At 44.4% G+C, this 26,768-nt stretch overlaps 30 non-coding genes across 30 annotated transcripts; all 30 read left to right on the top strand.

Annotated features, from left to right (window-relative positions):
- Positions 1–549: 549 nt before the first annotated feature.
- Positions 550–622, top strand: Trnar-ucu (transfer RNA arginine (anticodon UCU)). The gene has a single exon. It is a non-coding gene; the product is annotated as a tRNA-Arg (tRNA).
- An 828-nt stretch (positions 623–1,450) lies between these two features.
- Positions 1,451–1,523, top strand: Trnar-ucu (transfer RNA arginine (anticodon UCU)). Its single transcript has one exon. It is a non-coding gene; the product is annotated as a tRNA-Arg (tRNA).
- An 828-nt stretch (positions 1,524–2,351) lies between these two features.
- Trnar-ucu (transfer RNA arginine (anticodon UCU)) lies at positions 2,352–2,424 on the top strand. The gene has a single exon. It is a non-coding gene; the product is annotated as a tRNA-Arg (tRNA).
- Positions 2,425–3,252: 828 nt separating this feature from the next.
- On the top strand, positions 3,253–3,325 carry Trnar-ucu (transfer RNA arginine (anticodon UCU)). Its single transcript has one exon. It is a non-coding gene; the product is annotated as a tRNA-Arg (tRNA).
- Positions 3,326–4,153: 828 nt separating this feature from the next.
- Positions 4,154–4,226, top strand: Trnar-ucu (transfer RNA arginine (anticodon UCU)). The gene has a single exon. It is a non-coding gene; the product is annotated as a tRNA-Arg (tRNA).
- Positions 4,227–5,054: 828 nt separating this feature from the next.
- On the top strand, positions 5,055–5,127 carry Trnar-ucu (transfer RNA arginine (anticodon UCU)). Its single transcript has one exon. It is a non-coding gene; the product is annotated as a tRNA-Arg (tRNA).
- An 828-nt stretch (positions 5,128–5,955) lies between these two features.
- Trnar-ucu (transfer RNA arginine (anticodon UCU)) lies at positions 5,956–6,028 on the top strand. Its single transcript has one exon. It is a non-coding gene; the product is annotated as a tRNA-Arg (tRNA).
- An 828-nt stretch (positions 6,029–6,856) lies between these two features.
- Positions 6,857–6,929, top strand: Trnar-ucu (transfer RNA arginine (anticodon UCU)). The gene has a single exon. It is a non-coding gene; the product is annotated as a tRNA-Arg (tRNA).
- Positions 6,930–7,757: 828 nt separating this feature from the next.
- Trnar-ucu (transfer RNA arginine (anticodon UCU)) lies at positions 7,758–7,830 on the top strand. The gene has a single exon. It is a non-coding gene; the product is annotated as a tRNA-Arg (tRNA).
- An 828-nt stretch (positions 7,831–8,658) lies between these two features.
- Positions 8,659–8,731, top strand: Trnar-ucu (transfer RNA arginine (anticodon UCU)). The gene has a single exon. It is a non-coding gene; the product is annotated as a tRNA-Arg (tRNA).
- An 828-nt stretch (positions 8,732–9,559) lies between these two features.
- Trnar-ucu (transfer RNA arginine (anticodon UCU)) lies at positions 9,560–9,632 on the top strand. The gene has a single exon. It is a non-coding gene; the product is annotated as a tRNA-Arg (tRNA).
- An 828-nt stretch (positions 9,633–10,460) lies between these two features.
- Trnar-ucu (transfer RNA arginine (anticodon UCU)) lies at positions 10,461–10,533 on the top strand. Its single transcript has one exon. It is a non-coding gene; the product is annotated as a tRNA-Arg (tRNA).
- An 828-nt stretch (positions 10,534–11,361) lies between these two features.
- Positions 11,362–11,434, top strand: Trnar-ucu (transfer RNA arginine (anticodon UCU)). The gene has a single exon. It is a non-coding gene; the product is annotated as a tRNA-Arg (tRNA).
- An 828-nt stretch (positions 11,435–12,262) lies between these two features.
- On the top strand, positions 12,263–12,335 carry Trnar-ucu (transfer RNA arginine (anticodon UCU)). Its single transcript has one exon. It is a non-coding gene; the product is annotated as a tRNA-Arg (tRNA).
- An 828-nt stretch (positions 12,336–13,163) lies between these two features.
- Positions 13,164–13,236, top strand: Trnar-ucu (transfer RNA arginine (anticodon UCU)). Its single transcript has one exon. It is a non-coding gene; the product is annotated as a tRNA-Arg (tRNA).
- An 828-nt stretch (positions 13,237–14,064) lies between these two features.
- Trnar-ucu (transfer RNA arginine (anticodon UCU)) lies at positions 14,065–14,137 on the top strand. The gene has a single exon. It is a non-coding gene; the product is annotated as a tRNA-Arg (tRNA).
- Positions 14,138–14,965: 828 nt separating this feature from the next.
- Positions 14,966–15,038, top strand: Trnar-ucu (transfer RNA arginine (anticodon UCU)). The gene has a single exon. It is a non-coding gene; the product is annotated as a tRNA-Arg (tRNA).
- Positions 15,039–15,866: 828 nt separating this feature from the next.
- Positions 15,867–15,939, top strand: Trnar-ucu (transfer RNA arginine (anticodon UCU)). The gene has a single exon. It is a non-coding gene; the product is annotated as a tRNA-Arg (tRNA).
- Positions 15,940–16,767: 828 nt separating this feature from the next.
- On the top strand, positions 16,768–16,840 carry Trnak-uuu (transfer RNA lysine (anticodon UUU)). Its single transcript has one exon. It is a non-coding gene; the product is annotated as a tRNA-Lys (tRNA).
- Positions 16,841–17,668: 828 nt separating this feature from the next.
- Positions 17,669–17,745, top strand: Trnar-ucu (transfer RNA arginine (anticodon UCU)). Its single transcript has one exon. It is a non-coding gene; the product is annotated as a tRNA-Arg (tRNA).
- Positions 17,746–18,569: 824 nt separating this feature from the next.
- Positions 18,570–18,642, top strand: Trnar-ucu (transfer RNA arginine (anticodon UCU)). The gene has a single exon. It is a non-coding gene; the product is annotated as a tRNA-Arg (tRNA).
- Positions 18,643–19,470: 828 nt separating this feature from the next.
- Positions 19,471–19,543, top strand: Trnar-ucu (transfer RNA arginine (anticodon UCU)). The gene has a single exon. It is a non-coding gene; the product is annotated as a tRNA-Arg (tRNA).
- Positions 19,544–20,371: 828 nt separating this feature from the next.
- Trnar-ucu (transfer RNA arginine (anticodon UCU)) lies at positions 20,372–20,444 on the top strand. The gene has a single exon. It is a non-coding gene; the product is annotated as a tRNA-Arg (tRNA).
- Positions 20,445–21,272: 828 nt separating this feature from the next.
- On the top strand, positions 21,273–21,349 carry Trnar-ucu (transfer RNA arginine (anticodon UCU)). Its single transcript has one exon. It is a non-coding gene; the product is annotated as a tRNA-Arg (tRNA).
- An 824-nt stretch (positions 21,350–22,173) lies between these two features.
- Trnar-ucu (transfer RNA arginine (anticodon UCU)) lies at positions 22,174–22,250 on the top strand. Its single transcript has one exon. It is a non-coding gene; the product is annotated as a tRNA-Arg (tRNA).
- An 824-nt stretch (positions 22,251–23,074) lies between these two features.
- Trnar-ucu (transfer RNA arginine (anticodon UCU)) lies at positions 23,075–23,147 on the top strand. The gene has a single exon. It is a non-coding gene; the product is annotated as a tRNA-Arg (tRNA).
- An 827-nt stretch (positions 23,148–23,974) lies between these two features.
- On the top strand, positions 23,975–24,047 carry Trnar-ucu (transfer RNA arginine (anticodon UCU)). Its single transcript has one exon. It is a non-coding gene; the product is annotated as a tRNA-Arg (tRNA).
- An 828-nt stretch (positions 24,048–24,875) lies between these two features.
- On the top strand, positions 24,876–24,948 carry Trnar-ucu (transfer RNA arginine (anticodon UCU)). The gene has a single exon. It is a non-coding gene; the product is annotated as a tRNA-Arg (tRNA).
- Positions 24,949–25,776: 828 nt separating this feature from the next.
- Trnar-ucu (transfer RNA arginine (anticodon UCU)) lies at positions 25,777–25,849 on the top strand. The gene has a single exon. It is a non-coding gene; the product is annotated as a tRNA-Arg (tRNA).
- An 828-nt stretch (positions 25,850–26,677) lies between these two features.
- Trnar-ucu (transfer RNA arginine (anticodon UCU)) lies at positions 26,678–26,750 on the top strand. The gene has a single exon. It is a non-coding gene; the product is annotated as a tRNA-Arg (tRNA).
- The last annotated feature ends 18 nt before the right edge of the window (positions 26,751–26,768 follow it).

Raw genomic sequence — 26,768 nt, 5'->3', positions numbered from 1 at the left:
ACTCGGTACTGCAATGGCGGTAAAAGCACGCTGCCCCGAATTCTCCGTACAGGTAACTGTACATCCGTGACACGACGCCACTGAGGGCGGTTCATGAGAGATTAACAAGTGCAGCTACTCTGAGAGCCAACGTGTGTGACTGATCGCACAGTATTTCCAGTGCAGCGTATTCCACTTCTTGGCTCGCTGCTGTTCTGAAGACTGCAATTCACTTTCATCTGAAAGCAACGCACGATAACGACCCCAGAGCACCGACGTGTTGCTATGATTGCGTCTAATATCTTTGTCGATACATGAAGTGTAAGAATAAGTATGTATACGACAAATAGAGCGATACAGCGCTGTTTCCCATCTGTTGCATGAATAGTGATTTTTTTCAGCCCAATTGCTTCAGAAAATAAGAATGTTGGCGTAACAAGTAGAATGCATATACAAGTGTTGTAAAAAAGTGCGAATGAGTGTGTGTGAACTGAACAGAGACTTGAAAGGCAGGTATCAATTGCCATTTCTTAGAGATTTATTTAGACTGCTAGAAAACACTAGCCCAGCGTCCCTTTGGCGCAGAGGATAGCGCGTTGGACTTCTAATCCAAAGGTCGTGGGTTCGATCCCCACAAGGGATGGGCAATTTTTAGAAACACGTGCTGAAGACGACATTGGTATTGGAACATGGGTGACCACTAGCGTGTTCGAGAGACAGCAATCGTTGTGTACTCAGCAGTATGATACAGATTGTTTACGTTTCATACGCAAGTAAATTTCTCGAAATTCTGTTATCCTGCATGGTATATTATGTCAAAGGGCACATACCTTTTTCGAAACGTGCCTGTTAGCAGGTTTTTTTCTTGTGAGACCAGTTGTCTCACCTTCAAAGGCCTATGCATGACGATCAGAGAGTCTTCACTCGGTACTGCAATGGCGGTAAAAGCACGCTGCCCCGAATTCTCCGTACAGGTAACTGTACATCCGTGACACGACGCCACTGAGGACGGTTCATGAGAGATTAACAAGTGCAGCTACTCTGAGAGCCAACGTGTGTGACTGATCGCACAGTATTTCCAGTGCAGCGTATTCCACTTCTTGGCTCGCTGCTGTTCTGAAGACTGCAATTCACTTTCATCTGAAAGCAACGCACGATAACGACCCCAGAGCACCGACGTGTTGCTATGATTGCGTCTAATATCTTTGTCGATACATGAAGTGTAAGAATAAGTATGTATACGACAAACAGAGCGATACAGCGCTGTTTCCCATCTGTTGCATGAATAGTGATTTTTCTCAGCCCAATTGCTTCAGAAAATAAGAATGTTGGCGTAACAAGTAGAATGCATATACAAGTGTTGTAAAAAAGTGCGAATGAGTGTGTGTGAACTGAACAGAGACTTGAAAGGCAGGTATCAATTGCCATTTCTTAGAGATTTATTTAGACTGCTAGAAAACACTAGCCCAGCGTCCCTTTGGCGCAGAGGATAGCGCGTTGGACTTCTAATCCAAAGGTCGTGGGTTCGATCCCCACAAGGGATGGGCAATTTTTAGAAACACGTGCTGAAGACGACATTGGTATTGGAACATGGGTGACCACTAGCGTGTTCGAGAGACAGCAATCGTTGTGTACTCAGCAGTATGATACAGATTGTTTACGTTTCATACGCAAGTAAATTTCTCGAAATTCTGTTATCCTGCATGGTATATTATGTCAAAGGGCACATACCTTTTTCGAAACGTGCCTGTTAGCAGGTTTTTTTCTTGTGAGACCAGTTGTCTCACCTTCAAAGGCCTATGCATGACGATCAGAGAGTCTTCACTCGGTACTGCAATGGCGGTAAAAGCACGCTGCCCCGAATTCTCCGTACAGGTAACTGTACATCCGTGACACGACGCCACTGAGGGCGGTTCATGAGAGATTAACAAGTGCAGCTACTCTGAGAGCCAACGTTTGTGACTGATCGCACAGTATTTCCAGTGCAGCGTATTCCACTTCTTGGCTCGCTGCTGTTCTGAAGACTGCAATTCACTTTCATCTGAAAGCAACGCACGATAACGACTCCAGAGCACCGACGTGTTGCTATGATTGCGTCTAATATCTTTGTCGATACATGAAGTGTAAGAATAAGTATGTATACGACAAATAGAGCGATACAGCGCTGTTTCCCATCTGTTGCATGAACAGTGATTTTTTTCAGCCCAATTGCTTCAGAAAATAAGAATGTTGGCGTAACAAGTAGAATGCATATACAGGTGTTGTAAAAAAGTGCGAATGAGTGTGTGTGAACTGAACAGAGACTTGAAAGGCAGGTATCAATTGCCATTTCTTAGAGATTTATTTAGACTGCTAGAAAACACTAGCCCACCGTCCCATTGGCGCAGAGGATAGCGCGTTGGACTTCTAATCCAAAGGTCGTGGGTTCGATCCCCACAAGGGATGGGCAATTTTTAGAAACACGTGCTGAAGACGACATTGGTATTGGAACATGGGTGACCACTAGCGTGTTCGAGAGAAAGCAATCGTTGTGTACTCAGCAGTATGATACAGATTGTTTACGTTTCATACGCAAGTAAATTTCTCGAAATTCTGTTATCCTGCATGGTATATTATGTCAAAGGGCACATACCTTTTTCGAGACGTGCCTGTTAGCAGGTTTTTTTCTTGTGAGACCAGTTGTCTCACCTTGAAAGGCCTATGCATGACGATCAGAGAGTCTTCACTCGGTACTGCAATGGCGGTAAAAGCACGCTGCCCCGAATTCTCCGTACAGGTAACTGTACATCCGTGACACGACGCCACTGAGGGCGGTTCATGAGAGATTAACAAGTGCAGCTACTCTGAGAGCCAACGTGTGTGACTGATCGCACAGTATTTCCAGTGCAGCGTATTCCACTTCTTGGCTCGCTGCTGTTCTGAAGACTGCAATTCACTTTCATCTGAAAGCAACGCACGATAACGACCCCAGAGCACCGACGTGTTGCTATGATTGCGTCTAATATCTTTGTCGATACATGAAGTGTAAGAATAAGTATGTATACGACAAATAGAGCGATACAGCGCTGTTTCCCATCTGTTGCATGAATAGTGATTTTTCTCAGCCCAATTGCTTCAGAAAATAAGAATGTTGGCGTAACAAGTAGAATGCATATACAAGTGTTGTAAAAAAGTGCGAATGAGTGTGTGTGAACTGAACAGAGACTTGAAAGGCAGGTATCAATTGCCATTTCTTAGAGATTTATTTAGACTGCTAGAAAACACTAGCCCAGCGTCCCTTTGGCGCAGAGGATAGCGCGTTGGACTTCTAATCCAAAGGTCGTGGGTTCGATCCCCACAAGGGATGGGCAGTTTTTAGAAACACGTGCTGAAGACGACATTGGTATTGGAACATGGGTGACCACTAGCGTGTTCGAGAGACAGCAATCGTTGTGTACTCAGCAGTATGATACAGATTGTTTACGTTTCATACGCAAGTAAATTTCTCGAAATTCTGTTATCCTGCATGGTATATTATGTCAAAGGGCACATACCTTTTTCGAGACGTGCCTGTTAGCAGGTTTTTTTCTTGTGAGACCAGTTGTCTCACCTTGAAAGGCCTATGCATGACGATCAGAGAGTCTTCACTCGGTACTGCAATGGCGGTAAAAGCACGCTGCCCCGAATTCTCCGTACAGGTAACTGTACATCCGTGACACGACGCCACTGAGGGCGGTTCATGAGAGATTAACAAGTGCAGCTACTCTGAGAGCCAACGTGTGTGACTGATCGCACAGTATTTCCAGTGCAGCGTATTCCACTTCTTGGCTCGCTGCTGTTCTGAAGACTGCAATTCACTTTCATCTGAAAGCAACGCACGATAACGACCCCAGAGCACCGACGTGTTGCTATGATTGCGTCTAATATCTTTGTCGATACATGAAGTGTAAGAATAAGTATGTATACGACAAATAGAGCGATACAGCGCTGTTTCCCATCTGTTGCATGAATAGTGATTTTTCTCAGCCCAATTGCTTCAGAAAATAAGAATGTTGGCGTAACAAGTAGAATGCATATACAAGTGTTGTAAAAAAGTGCGAATGAGTGTGTGTGAACTGAACAGAGACTTGAAAGGCAGGTATCAATTGCCATTTCTTAGAGATTTATTTAGACTGCTAGAAAACACTAGCCCAGCGTCCCTTTGGCGCAGAGGATAGCGCGTTGGACTTCTAATCCAAAGGTCGTGGGTTCGAACCCCACAAGGGGTGGGCAATTTTTAGAAACACGTGCTGAAGACGACATTGGTATTGGAACATGGGTGACCACTAGCGTGTTCGAGAGACAGCAATCGTTGTGTACTCAGCAGTATGATACAGATTGTTTACGTTTCATACGCAAGTAAATTTCTCGAAATTCTGTTATCCTGCATGGTATATTATGTCAAAGGGCACATACCTTTTTCGAAACGTGCCTGTTAGCAGGTTTTTTTCTTGTGAGACCAGTTGTCTCACCTTCAAACGCCTATGCATGACGATCAGAGAGTCTTCACTCGGTACTGCAATGGCGGTAAAAGCACGCTGCCCCGAATTCTCCGTACAGGTAACTGTACATCCGTGACACGACGCCACTGAGGACGGTTCATGAGAGATTAACAAGTGCAGCTACTCTGAGAGCCAACGTGTGTGACTGATCGCACAGTATTTCCAGTGCAGCGTATTCCACTTCTTGGCTCGCTGCTGTTCTGAAGACTGCAATTCACTTTCATCTGAAAGCAACGCACGATAACGACCCCAGAGCACCGACGTGTTGCTATGATTGCGTCTAATATCTTTGTCGATACATGAAGTGTAAGAATAAGTATGTATACGACAAACAGAGCGATACAGCGCTGTTTCCCATCTGTTGCATGAATAGTGATTTTTTTCAGCCCAATTGCTTCAGAAAATAAGAATGTTGGCGTAACAAGTAGAATGCATATACAAGTGTTGTAAAAAAGTGCGAATGAGTGTGTGTGAACTGAACAGAGACTTGAAAGGCAGGTATCAATTGCCATTTCTTAGAGATTTATTTAGACTGCTAGAAAACACTAGCCCAGCGTCCCTTTGGCGCAGAGGATAGCGCGTTGGGCTTCTAATCCAAAGGTCGTGGGTTCGATCCCCACAAGGGATGGGCAATTTTTAGAAACACGTGCTGAAGACGACATTGGTATTGGAACATGGGTGACCACTAGCGTGTTCGAGAGACAGCAATCGTTGTGTACTCAGCAGTATGATACAGATTGTTTACGTTTCATACGCAAGTAAATTTCTCGAAATTCTGTTATCCTGCATGGTATATTATGTCAAAGGGCACATATCTTTTTCGAAACGTGCCTGTTAGCAGGTTTTTTTCTTGTGAGACCAGTTGTCTCACCTTCAAAGTCCTATGCATGACGATCAGAGAGTCTTCACTCGGTACTGCAATGGCGGTAAAAGCACGCTGCCCCGAATTCTCCGTACAGGTAACTGTACATCCGTGACACGACGCCACTGAGGGCGGTTCATGAGAGATTAACAAGTGCAGCTACTCTGAGAGCCAACGTGTGTGACTGATCGCACAGTATTTCCAGTGCAGCGTATTCCACTTCTTGGCTCGCTGCTGTTCTGAAGACTGCAATTCACTTTCATCTGAAAGCAACGCACGATAACGACCCCAGAGCACCGACGTGTTGCTATGATTGCGTCTAATATCTTTGTCGATACATGAAGTGTAAGAATAAGTATGTATACGACAAATAGAGCGATACAGCGCTGTTTCCCATCTGTTGCATGAATAGTGATTTTTTTCAGCCCAATTGCTTCAAAAAATAAGAATGTTGGCGTAACAAGTAGAATGCATATACAAGTGTTGTAAAAAAGTGCGAATGAGTGTGTGTGAACTGAACAGAGACTTGAAAGGCAGGTATCAATTGCCATTTCTTAGAGATTTATTTAGACTGCTAGGAAACACTAGCCCAGCGTCCCTTTGGCGCAGAGGATAGCGCGTTGGACTTCTAATCCAAAGGTCGTGGGTTCGATCCCCACAAGGGATGGGCAATTTTTAGAAACACGTGCTGAAGACGACATTGGTATTGGAACATGGGTGACCACTAGCGTGTTCGAGAGACAGCAATCGTTGTGTACTCAGCAGTATGATACAGATTGTTTACGTTTCATACGCAAGTAAATTTCTCGAAATTCTGTTATCCTGCATGGTATATTATGTGAAAGGGCACATACCTTTTTCGAGACGTGCCTGTTAGCAGGTTTTTTTCTTGTGAGACCAGTTGTCTCACCTTCAAAGGCCTATGCATGACGATCAGAGAGTCTTCACTCGGTACTGCAATGGCGGTAAAAGCACGCTGCCCCGAATTCTCCGTACAGGTAACTGTACATCCGTGACACGACGCCACTGAGGGCGGTTCATGAGAGATTAACAAGTGCAGCTACTCTGAGAGCCAACGTGTGTGACTGATCGCACAGTATTTCCAGTGCAGCGTATTCCACTTCTTGGCTCGCTGCTGTTCTGAAGACTGCAATTCACTTTCATCTGAAAGCAACGCACGATAACGACCCCAGAGCACCGACGTGTTGCTATGATTGCGTCTAATATCTTTGTCGATACATGAAGTGTAAGAATAAGTATGTATACGACAAATAGAGCGATACAGCGCTGTTTCCCATCTGTTGCATGAATAGTGATTTTTCTCAGCCCAATTGCTTCAGAAAATAAGAATGTTGGCGTAACAAGTAGAATGCATATACAAGTGTTGTAAAAAAGTGCGAATGAGTGTGTGTGAACTGAACAGAGACTTGAAAGGCAGGTATCAATTGCCATTTCTTAGAGATTTATTTAGACTGCTACAAAACACTAGCCCAGCGTCCCTTTGGCGCAGAGGATAGCGCGTTGGACTTCTAATCCAAAGGTCGTGGGTTCGATCCCCACAAGGGATGGGCAATTTTTAGAAACACGTGCTGAAGACGACATTGGTATTGGAACATGGGTGACCACTAGCGTGTTCGAGAGACAGCAATCGTTGTGTACCCAGCAGTATGATACAGATTGTTTACGTTTCATGCGCAAGTAAATTTCTCGAAATTCTGTTATCCTGCATGGTATATTATGTCAAAGGGCACATACCTTTTTCGAAACGTGCCTGTTAGCAGGTTTTTTTCTTGTGAGACCAGTTGTCTCACCTTCAAAGGCCTATGCATGACGATCAGAGAGTCTTCACTCGGTACTGCAATGGCGGTAAAAGCACGCTGCCCCGAATTCTCCGTACAGGTAACTGTACATCCGTGACACGACGCCACTGAGGGCAGTTCATGAGAGATTAACAAGTGCAGCTACTCTGAGAGCCAACGTGTGTGACTGATCGCACAGTATTTCCAGTGCAGCGTATTCCACTTCTTGGCTCGCTGCTGTTCTGAAGACTGCAATTCACTTTCATCTGAAAGCAACGCACGATAACGACCCCAGAGCACCGACGTGTTGCTATGATTGCGTCTAATATCTTTGTCGATACATGAAGTGTAAGAATAAGTATGTATACGACAAATAGAGCGATACAGCGCTGTTTCCCATCTGTTGCATGAATAGTGATTTTTTTCAGCCCAATTGCTTCAGAAAATAAGAATGTTGGCGTAACAAGTAGAATGCATATACAAGTGTTGTAAAAAAGTGCGAATGAGTGTGTGTGAACTGAACAGAGACTTGAAAGGCAGGTATCAATTGCCATTTCTTAGAGATTTATTTAGACTGCTAGAAAACACTAGCCCAGCGTCCCTTTGGCGCAGAGGATAGCGCGTTGGACTTCTAATCCAAAGGTCGTGGGTTCGATCCCCACAAGGGATGGGCAATTTTTAGAAACACGTGCTGAAGACGACATTGGTATTGGAACATGGGTGACCACTAGCGTGTTCGAGAGACAGCAATCGTTGTGTACTCAGCAGTATGATACAGATTGTTTACGTTTCATACGCAAGTAAATTTCTCGAAATTCTGTTATCCTGCATGGTATATTATGTCAAAGGGCACATACCTTTTTCGAAACGTGCCTGTTAGCAGGTTTTTTTCTTGTGAGACCAGTTGTCTCACCTTCAAAGGCCTATGCATGACGATCAGAGAGTCTTCACTCGGTACTGCAATGGCGGTAAAAGCACGCTGCCCCGAATTCTCCGTACAGGTAACTGTACATCCGTGACACGACGCCACTGAGGGCGGTTCATGAGAGATTAACAAGTGCAGCTACTCTGAGAGCCAACGTGTGTGACTGATCGCACAGTATTTCCAGTGCAGCGTATTCCACTTCTTGGCTCGCTGCTGTTCTGAAGACTGCAATTCACTTTCATCTGAAAGCAACGCACGATAACGACCCCAGAGCACCGACGTGTTGCTATGATTGCGTCTAATATCTTTGTCGATACATGAAGTGTAAGAATAAGTATGTATACGACAAATAGAGCGATACAGCGCTGTTTCCCATCTGTTGCATGAATAGTGATTTTTTTCAGCCCAATTGCTTCAGAAAATAAGAATGTTGGCGTAACAAGTAGAATGCATATACAAGTGTTGTAAAAAAGTGCGAATGAGTGTGTGTGAACTGAACAGAGACTTGAAAGGCAGGTATCAATTGCCATTTCTTAGAGATTTATTTAGACTGCTAGAAAACACTAGCCCAGCGTCCCTTTGGCGCAGAGGATAGCGCGTTGGACTTCTAATCCAAAGGTCGTGGGTTCGATCCCCACAAGGGATGGGCAATTTTTAGAAACACGTGCTGAAGACGACATTGGTATTGGAACATGGGTGACCACTAGCGTGTTCGAGAGACAGCAATCGTTGTGTACTCAGCAGTATGATACAGATTGTTTACGTTTCATACGCAAGTAAATTTCTCGAAATTCTGTTATCCTGCATGGTATATTATGTCAAAGGGCACATATCTTTTTCGAAACGTGCCTGTCAGCAGGTTTTTTTCTTGTGAGACCAGTTGTCTCACCTTCAAAGGCCTATGCATGACGATCAGAGAGTCTTCACTCGGTACTGCAATGGCGGTAAAAGCACGCTGCCCCGAATTCTCCGTACAGGTAACTGTACATCCGTGACACGACGCCACTGAGGGCGGTTCATGAGAGATTAACAAGTGCAGCTACTCTGAGAGCCAACGTGTGTGACTGATCGCACAGTATTTCCAGTGCAGCGTATTCCACTTCTTGGCTCGCTGCTGTTCTGAAGACTGCAATTCACTTTCATCTGAAAGCAACGCACGATAACGACCCCAGAGCACCGACGTGTTGCTATGATTGCGTCTAATATCTTTGTCGATACATGAAGTGTAAGAATAAGTATGTATACGACAAATAGAGCGATACAGCGCTGTTTCCCATCTGTTGCATGAATAGTGATTTTTTTCAGCCCAATTGCTTCAGAAAATAAGAATGTTGGCGTAACAAGTAGAATGCATATACAAGTGTTGTAAAAAAGTGCGAATGAGTGTGTGTGAACTGAACAGAGACTTGAAAGGCAGGTATCAATTGCCATTTCTTAGAGATTTATTTAGACTGCTAGAAAACACTAGCCCAGCGTCCCTTTGGCGCAGAGGATAGCGCGTTGGACTTCTAATCTAAAGGTCGTGGGTTCGATCCCCACAAGGGATGGGCAATTTTTAGAAACACGTGCTGAAGACGACATTGGTATTGGAACATGGGTGACCACTAGCGTGTTCGAGAGACAGCAATCGTTGTGTACTCAGCAGTATGATACAGATTGTTTACGTTTCATACGCAAGTAAATTTCTCGAAATTCTGTTATCCTGCATGGTATATTATGTCAAAGGGCACATACCTTTTTCGAAACGTGCCTGTTAGCAGGTTTTTTTCTTGTGAGACCAGTTGTCTCACCTTCAAAGGCCTATGCATGACGATCAGAGAGTCTTCACTCGGTACTGCAATGGCGGTAAAAGCACGCTGCCCCGAATTCTCCGTACAGGTAACTGTACATCCGTGACACGACGCCACTGAGGGCGGTTCATGAGAGATTAACAAGTGCAGCTACTCTGAGAGCCAACGTGTGTGACTGATCGCACAGTATTTCCAGTGCAGCGTATTCCACTTCTTGGCTCGCTGCTGTTCTGAAGACTGCAATTCACTTTCATCTGAAAGCAACGCACGATAACGACCCCAGAGCACCGACGTGTTGCTATGATTGCGTCTAATATCTTTGTCGATACATGAAGTGTAAGAATAAGTATGTATACGACAAATAGAGCGATACAGCGCTGTTTCCCATCTGTTGCATGAATAGTGATTTTTTTCAGCCCAATTGCTTCAGAAAATAAGAATGTTGGCGTAACAAGTAGAATGCATATACAAGTGTTGTAAAAAAGTGCGAATGAGTGTGTGTGAACTGAACAGAGACTTGAAAGGCAGGTATCAATTGCCATTTCTTAGAGATTTATTTAGACTGCTAGAAAACACTAGCCCAGCGTCCCTTTGGCGCAGAGGATAGCGCGTTGGACTTCTAATCCAAAGGTCGTGGGTTCGATCCCCACAAGGGGTGGGCAATTTTTAGAAACACGTGCTGAAGACGACATTGGTATTGGAACATGGGTGACCACTAGCGTGTTCGAGAGACAGCAATCGTTGTGTACTCAGCAGTATGATACAGATTGTTTACGTTTCATACGCAAGTAAATTTCTCGAAATTCTGTTATCCTGCATGGTATATTATGTCAAAGGGCACATATCTTTTTCGAAACGTGCCTGTCAGCAGGTTTTTTTCTTGTGAGACCAGTTGTCTCACCTTCAAAGGCCTATGCATGACGATCAGAGAGTCTTCACTCGGTACTGCAATGGCGGTAAAAGCACGCTGCCCCGAATTCTCCGTACAGGTAACTGTACATCCGTGACACGACGCCACTGAGGGCGGTTCATGAGAGATTAACAAGTGCAGCTACTCTGAGAGCCAACGTGTGTGACTGATCGCACAGTATTTCCAGTGCAGCGTATTCCACTTCTTGGCTCGCTGCTGTTCTGAAGACTGCAATTCACTTTCATCTGAAAGCAACGCACGATAACGACCCCAGAGCACCGACGTGTTGCTATGATTGCGTCTAATATCTTTGTCGATACATGAAGTGTAAGAATAAGTATGTATACGACAAATAGAGCGATACAGCGCTGTTTCCCATCTGTTGCATGAATAGTGATTCTTTTCAGCCCAATTGCTTCAGAAAATAAGAATGTTGGCGTAACAAGTAGAATGCATATACAAGTGTTGTAAAAAAGTGCGAATGAGTGTGTGTGAACTGAACAGAGACTTGAAAGGCAGGTATCAATTGCCATTTCTTAGAGATTTATTTAGACTGCTAGAAAACACTAGCCCAGCGTCCCTTTGGCGCAGAGGATAGCGCGTTGGACTTCTAATCCAAAGGTCGTGGGTTCGATCCCCACAAGGGATGGGCAGTTTTTAGAAACACGTGCTGAAGACGACATTGGTATTGGAACATGGGTGACCACTAGCGTGTTCGAGAGACAGCAATCGTTGTGTACTCAGCAGTATGATACAGATTGTTTACGTTTCATACGCAAGTAAATTTCTCGAAATTCTGTTATCCTGCATGGTATATTATGTCAAAGGGCACATACCTTTTTCGAAACGTGCCTGTTAGCAGGTTTTTTTCTTGTGAGACCAGTTGTCTCACCTTCAAAGGCCTATGCATGACGATCAGAGAGTCTTCACTCGGTACTGCAATGGCGGTAAAAGCACGCTGCCCCGAATTCTCCGTACAGGTAACTGTACATCCGTGACACGACGCCACTGAGGGCGGTTCATGAGAGATTAACAAGTGCAGCTACTCTGAGAGCCAACGTGTGTGACTGATCGCACAGTATTTCCAGTGCAGCGTATTCCACTTCTTGGCTCGCTGCTGTTCTGAAGACTGCAATTCACTTTCATCTGAAAGCAACGCACGATAACGACCCCAGAGCACCGACGTGTTGCTATGATTGCGTCTAATATCTTTGTCGATACATGAAGTGTAAGAATAAGTATGTATACGACAAATAGAGCGATACAGCGCTGTTTCCCATCTGTTGCATGAATAGTGATTTTTTTCAGCCCAATTGCTTCAGAAAATAAGAATGTTGGCGTAACTAGTAGAATGCATATACAAGTGTTGTAAAAAAGTGCGAATGAGTGTGTGTGAACTGAACAGAGACTTGAAAGGCAGGTATCAATTGCCATTTCTTAGAGATTTATTTAGACTGCTAGAAAACACTAGCCCAGCGTCCCTTTGGCGCAGAGGATAGCGCGTTGGACTTCTAATCCAAAGGTCGTGGGTTCGATCCCCACAAGGGATGGGCAATTTTTAGAAACACGTGCTGAAGACGACATTGGTATTGGAACATGGGTGACCACTAGCGTGTTCGAGAGACAGCAATCGTTGTGTACTCAGCAGTATGATACAGATTGTTTACGTTTCATACGCAAGTAAATTTCTCGAAATTCTGTTCTCCTGCATGGTATATTATGTCAAAGGGCACATACCTTTTTCGAAACGTGCCTGTTAGCAGGTTTTTTTCTTGTGAGACCAGTTGTCTCACCTTCAAAGGCCTATGCATGACGATCAGAGAGTCTTCACTCGGTACTGCAATGGCGGTAAAAGCACGCTGCCCCGAATTCTCCGTACAGGTAACTGTACATCCGTGACACGACGCCACTGAGGGCGGTTCATGAGAGATTAACAAGTGCAGCTACTCTGAGAGCCAACGTGTGTGACTGATCGCACAGTATTTCCAGTGCAGCGTATTCCACTTCTTGGCTCGCTGCTGTTCTGAAGACTGCAATTCACTTTCATCTGAAAGCAACGCACGATAACGACCCCAGAGCACCGACGTGTTGCTATGATTGCGTCTAATATCTTTGTCGATACATGAAGTGTAAGAATAAGTATGTATACACACTAGATCGCGTGTTAGCGCTGTTTCCCATCTGTTGCATGAATAGTGATTTTTCTCAGCCCAATTGCTTCAGAAAATAAGAATGTTGGCGTAACAAGTAGAATGCATATACAAGTGTTGTAAAAAAGTGCGAATGAGTGTGTGTGAACTGAACAGAGACTTGAAAGGCAGGTATCAATTGCCATTTCTTAGAGATTTATTTAGACTGCTAGAAAACACTAGCCCAGCGTCCCTTTGGCGCAGAGGATAGCGCGTTGGACTTCTAATCCAAAGGTCGTGGGTTCGATCCCCACAAGGTATGGGCAATTTTTAGAAACACGTGCTGAAGACGACATTGGTATTGGAACATGGGTGACCACTAGCGTGTTCGAGAGACAGCAATCGTTGTGTACTCAGCAGTATGATACAGATTGTTTACGTTTCATACGCAAGTAAATTTCTCGAAATTCTGTTATCCTGCATGGTATATTATGTCAAAGGGCACATACCTTTTTCGAAACGTGCCTGTTAGCAGGTTTTTTTCTTGTGAGACCAGTTGTCTCACCTTCAAACGCCTATGCATGACGATCAGAGAGTCTTCACTCGGTACTGCAATGGCGGTAAAAGCACGCTGCCCCGAATTCTCCGTACAGGTAACTGTACATCCGTGACACGACGCCACTGAGGGCGGTTCATGAGAGATTAACAAGTGCAGCTACTCTGAGAGCCAACGTGTGTGACTGATCGCACAGTATTTCCAGTGCAGCGTATTCCACTTCTTGGCTCGCTGCTGTTCTGAAGACTGCAATTCACTTTCATCTGAAAGCAACGCACGATAACGACCCCAGAGCACCGACGTGTTGCTATGATTGCGTCTAATATCTTTGTCGATACATGAAGTGTAAGAATAAGTATGTATACGACAAATAGAGCGATACAGCGCTGTTTCCCATCTGTTGCATGAATAGTGATTTTTCTCAGCCCAATTGCTTCAGAAAATAAGAATGTTGGCGTAACAAGTAGAATGCATATACAAGTGTTGTAAAAAAGTGCGAATGAGTGTGTGTGAACTGAACAGAGACTTGAAAGGCAGGTATCAATTGCCATTTCTTAGAGATTTATTTAGACTGCTAGAAAACACTAGCCCAGCGTCCCTTTGGCGCAGAGGATAGCGCGTTGGAATTCTAAACTAAAGGTCGTGGGTTCGATCCCCACAAGGGATGGGCGATTTTTAGAAACACGTGCTGAAGACGACATTGGTATTGGAACATGGGTGACCACTAGCGTGTTCGAGAGACAGCAATCGTTGTGTACTCAGCAGTATGATACAGATTGTTTACGTTTCATATGCAAGTAAATTTCTCGAAATTCTGTTATCCTGCATGGTATATTATGTCAAAGGGCACATACCTTTTTCGAAACGTGCCTGTTAGCAGGTTTTTTTCTTGTGAGACCAGTTGTCTCACCTTCAAAGGCCTATGCATGACGATCAGAGAGTCTTCACTCGGTACTGCAATGGCGGTAAAAGCACGCTGCCCCGAATTCTCCGTACAGGTAACTGTACATCCGTGACACGACGCCACTGAGGGCGGTTCATGAGAGATTAACAAGTGCAGCTACTCTGAGAGCCAACGTGTGTGACTGATCGCACAGTATTTCCAGTGCAGCGTATTCCACTTCTTGGCTCGCTGCTGTTCTGAAGACTGCAATTCACTTTCATCTGAAAGCAACGCACGATAACGACCCCAGAGCACCGACGTGTTGCTATGATTGCGTCTAATATCTTTGTCGATACATGAAGTGTAAGAATAAGTATGTATACGACAAATAGAGCGATACAGCGCTGTTTCCCATCTGTTGCATGAATAGTGATTTTTTTCAGCCCAATTGCTTCAGAAAATAAGAATGTTGGCGTAACAAGTAGAATGCATATACAAGTGTTGTAAAAAAGTGCGAATGAGTGTGTGTGAACTGAACAGAGACTTGAAAGGCAGGTATCAATTGCCATTTCTTAGAGATTTATTTAGACTGCTAGAAAACACTAGCCCAGCGTCCCTTTGGCGCAGAGGATAGCGCGTTGGACTTCTAATCCAAAGGTCGTGGGTTCGATCCCCACAAGGGATGGGCAATTTTTAGAAACACGTGCTGAAGACGACATTGGTATTGGAACATGGGTGACCACTAGCGTGTTCGAGAGACAGCAATCGTTGTGTACTCAGCAGTATGATACAGATTGTTTACGTTTCATACGCAAGTAAATTTCTCGAAATTCTGTTATCCTGCATGGTATATTATGTCAAAGGGCACATACCTTTTTCGAAACGTGCCTGTTAGCAGGTTTTTTTCTTGTGAGACCAGTTGTCTCACCTTCAAAGGCCTATGCATGACGATCAGAGAGTCTTCACTCGGTACTGCAATGGCGGTAAAAGCACGCTGCCCCGAATTCTCCGTACAGGTAACTGTACATCCGTGACACGACGCCACTGAGGGCGGTTCATGAGAGATTAACAAGTGCAGCTACTCTGACAGCCAACGTGTGTGACTGATCGCACAGTATTTCCAGTGCAGCGTATTCCACTTCTTGGCTCGCTGCTGTTCTGAAGACTGCAATTCACTTTCATCTGAAAGCAACGCACGATAACGACCCCAGAGCACCGACGTGTTGCTATGATTGCGTCTAATATCTTTGTCGATACATGAAGTGTAAGAATAAGTATGTATACGACAAATAGAGCGATACAGCGCTGTTTCCCATCTGTTGCATGAATAGTGATTTTTTTCAGCCCAATTGCTTCAGAAAATAAGAATGTTGGCGTAACAAGTAGAATGCATATACAAGTGTTGTAAAAAAGTGCGAATGAGTGTGTGTGAACTGAACAGAGACTTGAAAGGCAGGTATCAATTGCCATTTCTTAGAGATTTATTTAGACTGCTAGAAAACACTAGCCCAGCGTCCCTTTGGCGCAGAGGATAGCGCGTTGGACTTCTAATCCAAAGGTCGTAGGTTCGATCCCCACAAGGGATGGGCAATTTTTAGAAACACGTGCTGAAGACGACATTGGTATTGGAACATGGGTGACCACTAGCGTGTTCGAGAGACAGCAATCGTTGTGTACTCAGCAGTATGATACAGATTGTTTACGTTTCATACGCAAGTAAATTTCTCGAAATTCTGTTATCCTGCATGGTATATTATGTCAAAGGGCACATACCTTTTTCGAAACGTGCCTGTTAGCAGGTTTTTTTCTTGTGAGACCAGTTGTCTCACCTTCAAACGCCTATGCATGACGATCAGAGAGTCTTCACTCGGTACTGCAATGGCGGTAAAAGCACGCTGCCCCGAATTCTCCGTACAGGTAACTGTACATCCGTGACACGACGCCACTGAGGGCGGTTCATGAGAGATTAACAAGTGCAGCTACTCTGAGAGCCAACGTGTGTGACTGATCGCACAGTATTTCCAGTGCAGCGTATTCCACTTCTTGGCTCGCTGCTGTTCTGAAGACTGCAATTCACTTTCATCTGAAAGCAACGCACGATAACGACCCCAGAGCACCGACGTGTTGCTATGATTGCGTCTAATATCTTTGTCGATACATGAAGTGTAAGAATAAGTATGTATACGACAAATAGAGCGATACAGCGCTGTTTCCCATCTGTTGCATGAATAGTGATTTTTTTCAGCCCAATTGCTTCAGAAAATAAGAATGTTGGCGTAACAAGTAGAATGCATATACAAGTGTTGTAAAAAAGTGCGAATGAGTGTGTGTGAACTGAACAGAGACTTGAAAGGCAGGTATCAATAGCCATTTCTTAGAGATTTATTTAGACTGCTAGAAAACACTAGCCCAGCGTCCCTTTGGCGCAGAGGATAGCGCGTTGGAATTTTAATCCAATGGTCGTGGGTTCGATCCCCACAAGGGATGGGCAATTTTTAGAAACATGTGCTGAAGACGACATTGGTATTGGAACATGGGTGACCACTAGCGTGTTCGAGAGACAGCGATCGTTGTGTACTCAGCAGTATGATACAGATTGTTTACGTTTCATACGCAAGTAAATTTCTCGAAATTCTGTTATCCTGCATGGTATATTATGTCAAAGGGCACATACCTTTTTCGAAACGTGCCTGTTAGCAGGTTTTTTTCTTGTGAGACCAGTTGTCTCACCTTCAAAGGCCTATGCATGACGATCAGAGAGTCTTCACTCGGTACTGCAATGGCGGTAAAAGCACGCTGCCCCGAATTCTCCGTACAGGTAACTGTACATCCGTGACACGACGCCACTGAGGGCGGTTCATGAGAGATTAACAAGTGCAGCTACTCTGAGAACCAACGTGTGTGACTGATCGCACAGTATTTCCAGTGCAGCGTATTCCACTTCTTGGCTCGCTGCTGTTCTGAAAACTGCAATTCACTTTCATCTGAAAGCAACGCACGATAACGACCCCAGAGCACCGACGTGTTGCTATGATTGCGTCTAATATCTTTGTCGATACATGAAGTGTAAGAATAAGTATGTATACGACAAATAGAGCGATACAGCGCTGTTTCCCATCTGTTGCATGAATAGTGATTTTTTTCAGCCCAATTGCTTCAGAAAATAAGAATGTTGGCGTAACAAGTAGAATGCATATACAAGTGTTGTAAAAAAGTGCGAATGAGTGTGTGTGAACTGAACAGAGACTTGAAAGGCAGGTATCAATTGCCATTTCTTAGAGATTTATTTAGACTGCTAGAAAACACTAGCCCAGCGTCCCTTTGGCGCAGAGGATAGCGCGTTGGACTTCTAATCCAAAGGTCGTGGGTTCGATCCACACAAGGGAGGGGCAATTTTTAGAAACACGTGCTGAAGACGACATTGGTATTGGAACATGGGTGACCACTAGCGTGTTCGAGAGACAGCAATCGTTGTGTACTCAGCAGTATGATACAGATTGTTTACGTTTCATACGCAAGTAAATTTCTCGAAATTCTGTTATCCTGCATGGTATATTATGTCAAAGGGCACATACCTTTTTCGAAACGTGCCTGTTAGCAGGTTTTTTTCTTGTGAGACCAGTTGTCTCACCTTCAAAGGCCTATGCATGACGATCAGAGAGTCTTCACTCGGTACTGCAATGGCGGTAAAAGCACGCTGCCCCGAATTCTCCGTACAGGTAACTGTACATCCGTGACACGACGCCACTGAGGGCGGTTCATGAGAGATTAACAAGTGCAGCTACTCTGAGAGCCAACGTGTGTGACTGATCGCACAGTATTTCCAGTGCAGCGTATTCCACTTCTTGGCTCGCTGCTGTTCTGAAGACTGCAATTCACTTTCATCTGAAAGCAACGCACGATAACGACCCCAGAGCACCGACGTGTTGCTATGATTGCGTCTAATATCTTTGTCGATACATGAAGTGTAAGAATAAGTATGTATACGACAAATAGAGCGATACAGCGCTGTTTCCCATCTGTTGCATGAATAGTGATTTTTTTCAGCCCAATTGCTTCAGAAAATAAGAATGTTGGCGTAACAAGTAGAATGCATATACAAGTGTTGTAAAAAAGTGCGAATGAGTGTGTGTGAACTGAACAGAGACTTGAAAGGCAGGTATCAATTGCCATTTCTTAGAGATTTATTTAGACTGCTAGAAAACACTAGCCCAGCGTCCCTTTGGCGCAGAGGATAGCACGTTGGACTTCTAATCCAAAGGTCATGGGTTCGATCCCCACAAGGGGTGGGCAATTTTTAGAAACACGTGCTGAAGACGACATTGGTATTGGAACATGGGTGACCACTAGCGTGTTCGAGAGACAGCAATCGTTGTGTACTCAGCAGTATGATACAGATTGTTTACGTTTCATACGCAAGTAAATTTCTCGAAATTCTGTTATCCTGCATGGTATATTATGTCAAAGGGCACATACCTTTTTCGAAACGTGCCTGTTAGCAGGTTTTTTTCTTGTGAGACCAGTTGTCTCACCTTCAAAGGCCTATGCATGACGATCAGAGAGTCTTCACTCGGTACTGCAATGGCGGTAAAAGCACGCTGCCCCGAATTCTCCGTACAGGTAACTGTACATCCGTGACACGACGCCACTGAGGGCGGTTCATGAGAGATTAACAAGTGCAGCTACTCTGAGAGCCAACGTGTGTGACTGATCGCACAGTATTTCCAGTGCAGCGTATTCCACTTCTTGGCTCGCTGCTGTTCTGAAGACTGCAATTCACTTTCATCTGAAAGCAACGCACGATAACGACCCCAGAGCACCGACGTGTTGCTATGATTGCGTCTAATATCTTTGTCGATACATGAAGTGTAAGAATAAGTATGTATACGACAAATAGAGCGATACAGCGCTGTTTCCCATCTGTTGCATGAATAGTGATTTTTTTCAGCCCAATTGCTTCAGAAAATAAGAATGTTGGCGTAACAAGTAGAATGCATATACAAGTGTTGTAAAAAAGTGCGAATGAGTGTGTGTGAACTGAACAGAGACTTGAAAGGCAGGTATCAATAGCCATTTCTTAGAGATTTATTTAGACTGCTAGAAATCACTAGCCCAGCGTCCCTTTGGCGCAGAGGATAGCGCGTTGGACTTCTAATCCAAAGGTCGTAGGTTCGATCCCCACAAGGGATGGGCAATTTTTAGAAACACGTGCTGAAGACGACATTGGTATTGGAACATGGGTGACCACTAGCGTGTTCGAGAGACAGCAATCGTTGTGTACTCAGCAGTATGATACAGATTGTTTACGTTTCATACGCAAGTAAATTTCTCGAAATTCTGTTATCCTGCATGGTATATTATGTCAAAGGGCACATACCTTTTTCGAAACGTGCCTGTTAGCAGGTTTTTTTCTTGTGAGACCAGTTGTCTCACCTTCAAAGGCCTATGCATGACGATCAGAGAGTCTTCACTCGGTACTGCAATGGCGGTAAAAGCACGCTGCCCCGAATTCTCCGTACAGGTAACTGTACATCCGTGACACGACGCCACTGAGGGCGGTTCATGAGAGATTAACAAGTGCAGCTACTCTGACAGCCAACGTGTGTGACTGATCGCACAGTATTTCCAGTGCAGCGTATTCCACTTCTTGGCTCGCTGCTGTTCTGAAGACTGCAATTCACTTTCATCTGAAAGCAACGCACGATAACGACCCCAGAGCACCGACGTGTTGCTATGATTGCGTCTAATATCTTTGTCGATACATGAAGTGTAAGAATAAGTATGTATACGACAAATAGAGCGATACAGCGCTGTTTCCCATCTGTTGCATGAATAGTGATTTTTTTCAGCCCAATTGCTTCAGAAAATAAGAATGTTGGCGTAACAAGTAGAATGCATATACAAGTGTTGTAAAAAAGTGCGAATGAGTGTGTGTGAACTGAACAGAGACTTGAAAGGCAGGTATCAATAGCCATTTCTTAGAGATTTATTTAGACTGCTAGAAAACACTAGCCCAGCGTCCCTTTGGCGCAGAGGATAGCGCGTTGGACTTCTAATCCAAAGGTCGTAGGTTCGATCCCCACAAGGGATGGGCAATTTTTAGAAACACGTGCTGAAGACGACATTGGTATTGGAACATGGGTGACCACTAGCGTGTTCGAGAGACAGCAATCATTGTGTACTCAGCAGTATGATACAGATTGTTTACGTTTCATACGCAAGTAAATTTCTCGAAATTCTGTTATCCTGCATGGTATATTATGTCAAAGGGCACATACCTTTTTCGAAACGTGCCTGTTAGCAGGTTTTTTTCTTGTGAGACCAGTTGTCTCACCTTCAAAGGCCTATGCATGACGATCAGAGAGTCTTCACTCGGTACTGCAATGGCGGTAAAAGCACGCTGCCCCGAATTCTCCGTACAGGTAACTGTACATCCGTGACACGACGCCACTGAGGGCGGTTCATGAGAGATTAACAAGTGCAGCTACTCTGAGAGCCAACGTGTGTGACTGATCGCACAGTATTTCCAGTGCAGCGTATTCCACTTCTTGGCTCGCTGCTGTTCTGAAGACTGCAATTCACTTTCATCTGAAAGCAACGCACGATAACGACCCCAGAGCACCGACGTGTTGCTATGATTGCGTCTAATATCTTTGTCGATACATGAAGTGTAAGAATAAGTATGTATACGACAAATAGAGCGATACAGCGCTGTTTCCCATCTGTTGCATGAATAGTGATTTTTTTCAGCCCAATTGCTTCAGAAAATAAGAATGTTGGCGTAACAAGTAGAATGCATATACAAGTGTTGTAAAAAAGTGCGAATGAGTGTGTGTGAACTGAACAGAGACTTGAAAGGCAGGTATCAATTGCCATTTCTTAGAGATTTATTTAGACTGCTAGAAAACACTAGCCCAGCGTCCCTTTGGCGCAGAGGATAGCGCGTTGGACTTCTAATCCAAAGGTCGTGGGTTCGATCCACACAAGGGAGGAGCAATTTTTAGAAACACGTGCTGAAGACGACATTGGTATTGGAACATGGGTGACCACTAGCGTGTTCGAGAGACAGCAATCGTTGTGTACTCAGCAGTATGATACAGATTGTTTACGTTTCATACGCAAGTAAATTTCTCGAAATTCTGTTATCCTGCATGGTATATTATGTCAAAGGGCACATACCTTTTTCGAAACGTGCCTGTTAGCAGGTTTTTTTCTTGTGAGACCAGTTGTCTCACCTTCAAACGCCTATGCATGACGATCAGAGAGTCTTCACTCGGTACTGCAATGGCGGTAAAAGCACGCTGCCCCGAATTCTCCGTACAGGTAACTGTACATCCGTGACACGACGCCACTGAGGGCGGTTCATGAGAGATTAACAAGTGCAGCTACTCTGAGAGCCAACGTGTGTGACTGATCGCACAGTATTTCCAGTGCAGCGTATTCCACATCTTGGCTCGCTGCTGTTCTGAAGACTGCAATTCACTTTCATCTGAAAGCAACGCACGATAACGACCCCAGAGCACCGACGTGTTGCTATGATTGCGTCTAATATCTTTGTCGATACATGAAGTGTAAGAATAAGTATGTATACGACAAATAGAGCGATACAGCGCTGTTTCCCATCTGTTGCATGAATAGTGATTTTTTTCAGCCCAATTGCTTCAGAAAATAAGAATGTTGGCGTAACAAGTAGAATGCATATACAAGTGTTGTAAAAAAGTGCGAATGAGTGTGTGTGAACTGAACAGAGACTTGAAAGGCAGGTATCAATTGCCATTTCTTAGAGATTTATTTAGACTGCTAGAAAACACTAGCCCAGCGTCCCTTTGGCGCAGAGGATAGCGCGTTGGACTTCTAATCCAAAGGTCGTGGGTTCGATCCACACAAGGGAGGGGCAATTTTTAGAAACACGTGCTGAAGACGACATTGGTATTGGAACATGGGTGACCACTAGCGTGTTCGAGAGACAGCAATCGTTGTGTACTCAGCAGTATGATACAGATTGTTTACATTTCATACGCAAGTAAATTTCTCGAAATTCTGTTATCCTGCATGGTATATTATGTCAAAGGGCACATACCTTTTTCGAAACGTGCCTGTTAGCAGGTTTTTTTCTTGTGAGACCAGTTGTCTCACCTTCAAAGGCCTATGCATGACGATCAGAGAGTCTTCACTCGGTACTGCAATGGCGGTAAAAGCACGCTGCCCCGAATTCTCCGTACAGGTAACTGTACATCCGTGACACGACGCCACTGAGGGCGGTTCATGAGAGATTAACAAGTGCAGCTACTCTGAGAGCCAACGTGTGTGACTGATCGCACAGTATTTCCAGTGCAGCGTATTCCACTTCTTGGCTCGCTGCTGTTCTGAAGACTGCAATTCACTTTAATCTGAAAGCAACGCACGATAACGACCCCAGAGCACCGACGTGTTGCTATGATTGCGTCTAATATCTTTGTCGATACATGAAGTGTAAGAATAAGTATGTATACGACAAATAGAGCGATACAGCGCTGTTTCCCATCTGTTGCATGAATAGTGATTTTTTTCAGCCCAATTGCTTCAGAAAATAAGAATGTTGGCGTAACAAGTAGAATGCATATACAAGTGTTGTAAAAAAGTGCGAATGAGTGTGTGTGAACTGAACAGAGACTTGAAAGGCAGGTATCAATTGCCATTTCTTAGAGATTTATTTAGACTGCTAGAAAACACTAGCCCAGCGTCCCTTTGGCGCAGAGGATAGCACGTTGGACTTCTAATCCAAAGGTCATGGGTTCGATCCCCACAAGGGGTGGGCAATTTTTAGAAACACGTGCTGAAGACGACATTGGTATTGGAACATGGGTGACCACTAGCGTGTTCGAGAGACAGCAATCGTTGTGTACTCAGCAGTATGATACAGATTGTTTACGTTTCATACGCAAGTAAATTTCTCGAAATTCTGTTATCCTGCATGGTATATTATGTCAAAGGGCACATACCTTTTTCGAAACGTGCCTGTTAGCAGGTTTTTTTCTTGTGAGACCAGTTGTCTCACCTTCAAAGGCCTATGCATGACGATCAGAGAGTCTTCACTCGGTACTACAATGGCGGTAAAAGCTCGCTACCCGAATTCTCCGTACAGGTAACTGTACATCCGTGACACGACGCCACTGAGGGCGGTTCATGAGAGATTAACAAGTGCAGCTACTCTGACAGCCAACGTGTGTGACTGATCGCACAGTATTTCCAGTGCAGCATATTCCACTTCTTGGCTCGCTGCTGTTCTGAAGACTGCAATTCACTTTCATCTGAAAGCAACGCACGATAACGACCCCAGAGCACCGACGTGTTGCTATGATTGCGTCTAATATCTTTGTCGATACATGAAGTGTAAGAATAAGTATGTATACGACAAATAGAGCGATACAGCGCTGTTTCCCATCTGTTGCATGAATAGTGATTTTTTTCAGCCTAATTGCTTCAGAAAATAAGAATGTTGGCGTAACAAGTAGAATGCATATACAAGTGTTGTAAAAAAGTGCGAATGAGTGTGTGTGAACTGAACAGAGACTTGAAAGGCAGGTATCAATTGCCATTTCTTAGAGATTTATTTAGACTGCTAGAAAACACTAGCCCAGAGTCCGTTTGGCGCAGAGGATAGCGCGTTGGACTTCTAATCCAAAGGTCGTGGGTTCGATCCCCACAAGGGATGGGCAATTTTTAGAAACACGTGCTGAAGACGATATTGGTATTGGAACATGGGTGACCACTAGCGTGTTTGAGAGACAGCAATCGTTGTGTACTCAGCAGTATGATACAGATTGTTTACGTTTCATACGCAAGTAAATTTCTCGAAATTCTGTTATCCTGCATCGTATATTATGTCAAAGGGCACATACCTTTTTCGAAACGTGCCTGTTAGCATGTTTTTTTCTTGTGAGACCAGTTGTCTCACCTTCAAAGGCCTATGCATGACGATCAGAGAGTCTTCACTCGGTACTGCAATGGCGGTAAAAGCACGCTGCCCCGAATTCTCCGTACAGGTAACTGTACATCCGTGACACGACGCCACTGAGGGCGGTTCATGAGAGATTAACAAGTGCAGCTACTCTGAGAGCCAACGTGTGTGACTGATCGCACAGTATTTCCAGTGCAGCGTATTCCACTTCTTGGCTCGCTGCTGTTCTGAAGACTGCAATTCACTTTCATCTGAAAGCAACGCACGATAACGACCCCAGAGCACCGACGTGTTGCTATGATTGCGTCTAATATCTTTGTCGATACATGAAGTGTAAGAATAAGTATGTATACGACAAATAGAGCGATACAGCGCTGTTTCCCATCTGTTGCATGAATAGTGATTCTTTTCAGCCCAATTGCTTCAGAAAATAAGAATGTTGGCGTAACAAGTAGAATGCATATACAAGTGTTGTAAAAAAGTGCGAATGAGTGTGTGTGAACTGAACAGAGACTTGAAAGGCAGGTATCAATTGCCATTTCTTAGAGATTTATTTAGACTGCTAGAAAACACTAGCCCAGCGTCCCTTTGGCGCAGAGGATAGCGCGTTGGACTTCTAATCCAAAGGTCGTGGGTTCGATCCCCACAAGGGATGTGCAGTTTTTAGAAACACGTGCTGAAGACGACATTGGTATTGGAACATGGGTGACCACTAGCGTGTTCGAGAGACAGCAATCGTTGTGTACTCAGCAGTATGATACAGATTGTTTACGTTTCATACGCAAGTAAATTTCTCGAAATTCTGTTATCCTGCATGGTATATTATGTCAAAGGGCACATACCTTTTTCGAAACGTGCCTGTTAGCAGGTTTTTTTCTTGTGAGACCAGTTGTCTCACCTTCAAAGGCCTATGCATGACGATCAGAGAGTCTTCACTCGGTACTGCAATGGCGGTAAAAGCACGCTGCCCCGAATTCTCCGTACAGGTAACTGTACATCCGTGACACGACGCCACTGAGGGCGGTTCATGAGAGATTAACAAGTGCAGCTACTCTGAGAGCCAACGTGTGTGACTGATCGCACAGTATTTCCAGTGCAGCGTATTCCACTTCTTGGCTCGCTGCTGTTCTGAAGACTGCAATTCACTTTCATCTGAAAGCAACGCACGATAACGACCCCAGAGCACCGACGTGTTGCTATGATTGCGTCTAATATCTTTGTCGATACATGAAGTGTAAGAATAAGTATGTATACGACAAATAGAGCGATACAGCGCTGTTTCCCATCTGTTGCATGAATAGTGATTTTTTTCAGCCCAATTGCTTCAGAAAATAAGAATGTTGGCGTAACAAGTAGAATGCATATACAAGTGTTGTAAAAAAGTGCGAATGAGTGTGTGTGAACTGAACAGAGACTTGAAAGGCAGGTATCAATTGCCATTTCTTAGAGATTTATTTAGACTGCTAGAAAACACTAGCCCAGCGTCCCTTTGGCGCAGAGGATAGCGCGTTGGACTTCTAATCCAAAGGTCGTGGGTTCGATCCCCACAAGGGATGGGCAGTTTTTAGAAACACGTGCTGAAGACGACATTGGTATTGGAACATGGGTGACCACTAGCGTGTTCGAGAGACAGCAATCGTTGTGTACTCAGCAGTATGATACAGATTGTTTACGTTTCATACGCAAGTAAATTTCTCGAAATTCTGTTATCCTGCATGGTATATTATGTCAAAGGGCACATACCTTTTTCGAAACGTGCCTGTTAGCAGGTTTTTTTCTTGTGAGACCAGTTGTCTCACCTTCAAAGGCCTATGCATGACGATCAGAGAGTCTTCACTCGGTACTGCAATGGCGGTAAAAGCACGCTGCCCCGAATTCTCCGTACAGGTAACTGTACATCCGTGACACGACGCCACTGAGGGCGGTTCATGAGAGATTAACAAGTGCAGCTACTCTGAGAGCCAACGTGTGTGACTGATCGCACAGTATTTCCAGTGCAGCGTATTCCACTTCTTGGCTCGCTGCTGTTCTGAAGACTGCAATTCACTTTCATCTGAAAGCAACGCACGATAACGACCCCAGAGCACCGACGTGTTGCTATGATTGCGTCTAATATCTTTGTCGATACATGAAGTGTAAGAATAAGTATGTATACGACAAATAGAGCGATACAGCGCTGTTTCCCATCTGTTGCATGAATAGTGATTTTTTTCAGCCCAATTGCTTCAGAAAATAAGAATGTTGGCGTAACAAGTAGAATGCATATACAAGTGTTGTAAAAAAGTGCGAATGAGTGTGTGTGAACTGAACAGAGACTTGAAAGGCAGGTATCAATTGCCATTTCTTAGAGATTTAATTAGACTGCTAGAAAACACTAGCCCAGCGTCCCTTTGGCGCAGAGGATAGCGCGTTGGACTTCTAATCCAAAGGTCGTGGGTTCGATCCCCACAAGGGATGGGCAATTTTTAGAAACAC

The sequence above is a fragment of the Schistocerca gregaria genome, chromosome 1 (genome assembly GCF_023897955.1).
Source record: "Schistocerca gregaria isolate iqSchGreg1 chromosome 1, iqSchGreg1.2, whole genome shotgun sequence".
Taxonomy (NCBI): domain Eukaryota; kingdom Metazoa; phylum Arthropoda; class Insecta; order Orthoptera; family Acrididae; genus Schistocerca; species Schistocerca gregaria.
Note: the sequence above shows the minus strand (reverse complement) of the source record. Positions and strands in the feature narration are given on the sequence as shown.